This window comes from Chlorocebus sabaeus, chromosome 28 (genome assembly GCF_047675955.1).
Source record: "Chlorocebus sabaeus isolate Y175 chromosome 28, mChlSab1.0.hap1, whole genome shotgun sequence".
NCBI classification, from domain to species: domain Eukaryota; kingdom Metazoa; phylum Chordata; class Mammalia; order Primates; family Cercopithecidae; genus Chlorocebus; species Chlorocebus sabaeus.
In genome coordinates, this window is record NC_132931.1 from 6,080,247 (window position 1) to 6,085,742 (window position 5,496).

General features: G+C 38.9%; 1 pseudogene; it reads left to right on the forward strand.

The window, feature by feature from the left end:
- Positions 1-4,138: 4,138 nt before the first annotated feature.
- Positions 4,139-4,987, forward strand: LOC103246933 (large ribosomal subunit protein uL30 pseudogene; annotated as a pseudogene).
- Positions 4,988-5,496: the final 509 nt, after the last annotated feature.

The window sequence follows — 5,496 nt, forward strand, 5'->3', positions numbered from 1 at the left end:
CTTGATAGAGGAAGCCTCACCAAACAATTTTTAAAAATATTTTAACATTAACATAAGGTCTGGGTAGTTATTTTTATAACAGGTGTTATTTGTAATCACAAAGTCTTTCTACTTATTGCCATGAAATCCATCGTGTTGTAAGTAGAGTCCTCCTATTCATGATAGGGAAATTTTCCATAGGCCAGAAACATGGAACTTACCATTAATCCTATAGTTCCAACCTGAAAGATAGGATAGAATCAAATTATATCCTAGGAAGATTGAAATGTAAAAATCAGACTTTGAGCTCAAAGTTTTTAATATCACCTTTTTCGACTCTCTGCCTTCAATGTTTGACTTCTCCTGATACAGACAAGGTGGAAAAGAAAATACCAAGACCCAGAATGGAAGCTGAACCTCTGTGAGGCTGTCCAGTGACTTTTCCAGATAGATACCTCTGGTTACTATGCTTGCGTCTCGTAGGTTTTAGAGATGGAGTTTCACTCTTGTCACCCAGGCTGGAGTGCAATGGCACGATCTCAGCTCACTGCAACCTCCACCTCCAGGGTTCAAGTGATTCTCCTGCCTCAGCCCCCTGAGTAGTTGGGATTACAGGTGACCACCACCATGCTGGGCTGATTTTTTTTAAATTTTTAGTAGAGTCGGGATTTCACCATGTTGACCAGGCTAGCCTCGAACTCTTGACCTCAGATGATCCACCTGCCTCAGCCTTCGAAAGTGCTGGGATTACAGGTCTGAGCCACCGTGCCTGACCAGTGGGTGCATCCTATAGAATGTTAATGCAATGCTTCCCAAAAGTGGGATGTGCCACAAAGCCCATGGGCCACAATGTCTGACACATGTACTGGGTCCCACACTCAGGGCTGGGCTCTGAGGATTGAGAAATTTAGGAGAGATGAATCAAACAAAATAGCTGCCTTCAAGGGCATCAGAGGCTGTTAAGGAAACAGATGTGTATACCCATCTCTGCAACACAAGAATTCACAAATTTTAATATTACCATAGTCTGAATGATATACCCAATGCAATATACTTAAGAAATGTAAAAAAGTAGTGATGGGTTCGATTCTTATAATTTCATTAAAAGTAAACTCTAGAGAAATTTTATCAATTCCCCAAACAATCCCTTTTGAGTTCCATTTGATTTTTTAAGATAGCTTTATTGGAATTTAATTCATATATCATGCAATTTGCCAATTTCAAATGTACAATTCAGTGGTTTTAAAAATTATATTAAGTGTTGTATAACCATCATAAAAATCTATATTAGAACATATTCATAATGTACAAAATGAAACTACGAACCTCTTCACTGTCATTCCTCATTTCTCCCCAACTCTCCTAGTCCCTGGAAACCATTAATCTACTTTCTGTTCCTATAGATTTGTTGATGTAGTTTGGATATTTTCCCTGCCCAAATCTCATGTTGAAATGTAATCTCCAATGCTGGCCTGGTGGGAGGTGTTTGGATCATGGGGGTTGGATCCCGCATGGCTTGGTGCTGTCTTCCTGATAGTGAGTTCTAAAGAGATCTGGTCATTTAAAAGTATATGGCACCTCTCCGTCCACCCTACTCTCTCTCTTGCTCCTTCTCTAGCCATGTGATGTGCCTGTTGCCCCTTCACTTTCCACCATGATTAAATGCTCCCTGAGGCTTCACCAGAAGCTGACCAGGTGCCAATACCATGCTTCCTACAAAGCCTGCAGAATCATTAGCCAATTAAACCCCCCCCCCCCTTTTTTTTTTTTTTTTTGGCTCTCTGTCCAGGCTGGAGTGCAGTGGCACAATCTCAGCTCACAGCAACCTCCGCCTCCCAGATTCAAGCGATTCTCCTGTCTCAGCCTCCCAAGTAGCTGGAATTACAGACACACACCACTATGCCTGGCTAATTTTTGTATTTTTAGTAAAGATGGGGCTTCACCATATTGCCCAGGCTAGTCTTGAACTCCTGACCTTGAGTGATCCACCCGCCTCAGCCTCCCAAAGTGCTGGGATTATAAGTGTGAGCCACCACGCCAGGCCTAAACTTCCTTTCTTGATAAATTACCCTGTCTCAGGTATTTCTTTATAGCAATGCAAGAACAGCCTAATGCATTTGTCTATTCTGGAAGTGTCATACAGATGGAATCATACAATATGTGGTCTCTTGTGACTAACTTCGTTCGCTTAGTGTAATGTTTTCAAGGTGAATCCATGTTGTAATATTCATTGGTACTTAATTTTTATTTCCAAATAATATTTCATCGTATGACTGTGTCACATTTTATTTATCTATTCATCAGTTGATAGACATTTGGATTGTTTCCATTTTTTATCTGCTATGAATAATGTAACAGTGAACATTCATGTATAAGTTTTAGTGTAGATATATTTCCACTTTTTTTTTTTTTTTTTTTTTGAGATGGAGTCTTACTCTGTCATCCAGGCTGGAGTTCAGTGTCGCAATCTTGGCTCACTGCAACCTCCGCTACCTGGGTTCAAGTGGTTCTCCTGCCTCAGCCTTCTGAGTAGCTGGGATTACAGGTGTGTGCTACCATGCCCAGCTAATTTTTGTATTTTTAGTAGAGACGGGGTTTCACCATGTTGGCCAGGCTGGTCTCGAACTCCTGACCTCAGATGATCTGCTCACCTTGGCCTCTGAAAATGTTAGGATTACAGGTGTGAGCCAATGCGCCCGACCTAGTGTAGATAGATTTCATGTTTTCATTTATCTTGGGTATATGTCTAGGAGTGGAATCACTGGGTCGTATGGTAACTATCCATAGGCATTTAAGGAACTGCTAGTCTTTCCATGGCAGCTGCATCATTTACATTTCACCAGCAGCATGCGAGGTTTCCAATTTCACGACATCTTCACGGACACATGTTGAAATCTACTATTTGATTTACAGCCACCCTAGTGGATGGGGAGTAGTATATCATTGTGGCTTTTATTTGTGTTTCCCTGGTAGTGAATGATGTTGAGAATCTTTTCATGTGCTTTTTGACCATTTTATATCTTCTTTGGAGAAATGTCTATCAAGTTCTTTGCCCATTTTTAATTAAGCTATCTGTCTTTTTATTATAAGGTGGTAGGAGTTCCTTATATATTCTAAATACAAATTTCTCATCAGATGTATGATTTGCAAATATGTAGGTTGTCTTTTCACTTTCTTAATTCTGTCCATTGAAGCATGTAATTTTAATTTTGATAATCTCCCAACTTAGGCCAGGCACAGTGGCTCATGCCTGTAATCCCAGCACTTTGGGAGACTGAGGTGGGCAGATCATGTGAGATCAGGGATTCAAGACTAGCCTGGCCAACATGGTGAAAACCTGTCTCTGCTAAAAATACAAAAATTAGCAGAGCATGGTGTTGTGTGCCTGTAGTCCCAGCTCTTCGGGAGGCTGGAGCAGGAGAATCGCTTGAACCCAGCAGGCAGAGCTTGCAGTGAGCTGAGATTGTTCCACTGCAATCCAGCTTGGGGTACAGAGTGAGACTGCATCTCAAAAAAAATAAAAAATAAAAAATCTTCCACTTAGTTACGTTGCACGTTGTATAATTATTTTTCTACATTAGTAAATTCATTTTGTATAATAATTTTGTTGAGGGAGAGGATTTTATTTTTTTAGTCTAAGGTCCTGAGAGACATTGATCTACACTTTTCTTTTCTTGTACTTTCTTTGTCTGGCTTCGGTCAGGGTAACAGTGGTCTCATAGAATGAATTAGGAGGGATTCCCTCCTCTCCCATTTTTTGAAAAAGTTTGTGAAGACTTGGTATTAATTTTTCTCTAAACATTTGGTAGAATTCCAAGTGAAGCCATATAGTTCTGGACTTCTTTGTAGGAAGTTGTTTGATAACTAAGTTCTCTTCCTTTGTTGTAAGATTATTCAGATTTTTAATTTCCTCTTGAGTCAGTTTTGGTAGTTTGTGTCTTTGTATAACTTTTTCTATCTCACCTTGGTTATCTAATTTGTTGGCATACACTTGTTTATGGTATTTCCTTATAATCATTTTTATTTCTGTAAGGTCAGTAATAATGTCCCCTCTTTCATTCCTGATTTTAGTAGTTTGCATCTTCTCTCATTTTTCTTGGTCAGTCTCTCTGAAGGTCTTTCAATTTTGTTGATCTTTTAAAGAAATAACTTCTGGGGCTCTTTTTCCCGCTGGAACCATGGAGGGTGCAGAAGAGAAGAAGAAGAAGGTTCCTTCTGTGCCAGAAACCCTTAAGAAAAAGCGAAGAAATTTCGCAGAGCTGAAGATCAAGCGCCTGAGAAAGAAGTTTGCCCAAAAGATGCTTCGAAAGGCAAGGAGGAAGCTTATCTATGAAAAAGCGAAGCACTATCACAAGGAATATAGGCAGATGCACAGAACTGAAATTCGAATGGTGAGGATGGCAAGAAAAGCTGGCAACTTCTATGTACCTGCTGAACCCAAATTGGCGTTTGTCATCAGGATCAGAGGTATCAATGGCATAAGCCCAAAGGTCCAAAAGGTATTGCAGCTTCTTCGCCTTCGTCAAATCTTCAATGGAACCTTTGTGAAGCTCAACAAGGCTTCGATTAACATGCTGAGGATTGTAGAGCCATATATTGCATGGGGGTACCCCAATCTGAAGTCAGTAAATGAGCTAATCTACAAGCGTGGTTATGGCAAAATCAATAAGAAGCGAATGACTTTGACAGATAACGCTTTGATTGCTCGATCTCTTGGTAAATATGGCATCATCTGCATGGAGGATCTGATTCATGAGATCTATACTGTTGGAAAATGCTTCAAAGAGGCAAATAACTTCCTGTGACCCTTCAAATTATCTTCTCCACGAGGTGAAATGAAGAAAAAGACTGCCCATTTTGTAGAAGGTGGAGATGCTGGCAACAGGGAGGACCAGATCAACAGGCTTATTAGAAGAATGACCCAAGGTGTCTACCATGATTATTTTTCGAGTCTCATCAGCTTAATATACAGTACCTGCTCTCAAAATGAAAAAAAGAAAGAAAGAAAGAAAGAAAGAAAGAAAGAAAGAAAGAAAGAAAGAAAGAAAGAAAGAAAGAGAGAAATAAATCAATCCTGGGGTTTATTTTTTTCTCTGTTTTCTATTCTTCATTTTTAAAAATTTTATTCTAATTCTTATTTTCTTCTTTCTGCTTGCTATGTGTTTAGTGTACTCTTTTCCTGTCCAGTGTGTTAAGTTGAAAATTTAAATTATTGACTTGAGATCTTTCTTCTATTTTAATATAGTCATTTATAGCTATAAATTTTCCTCTAGTTAAGCAGTGCTTTGGCTTCATCCAATAAATGTTGATACTTGCGTTTTCATTTTCATTCATCTCAAAGTATTCTCTAATTTCCCTTGTGATTTCTTCTTTGACTCATTGATTATTTAGGAGAGTGCTGCTTAATTTCCATGTTATTTGTTAATTTCCCGAATTTATTTCTGTTATTAATTTCTAATTCAATTGTAATTAGAGAAGACACCTTGTGCAATTTCAATCCTCTTAAATTTATTGAAG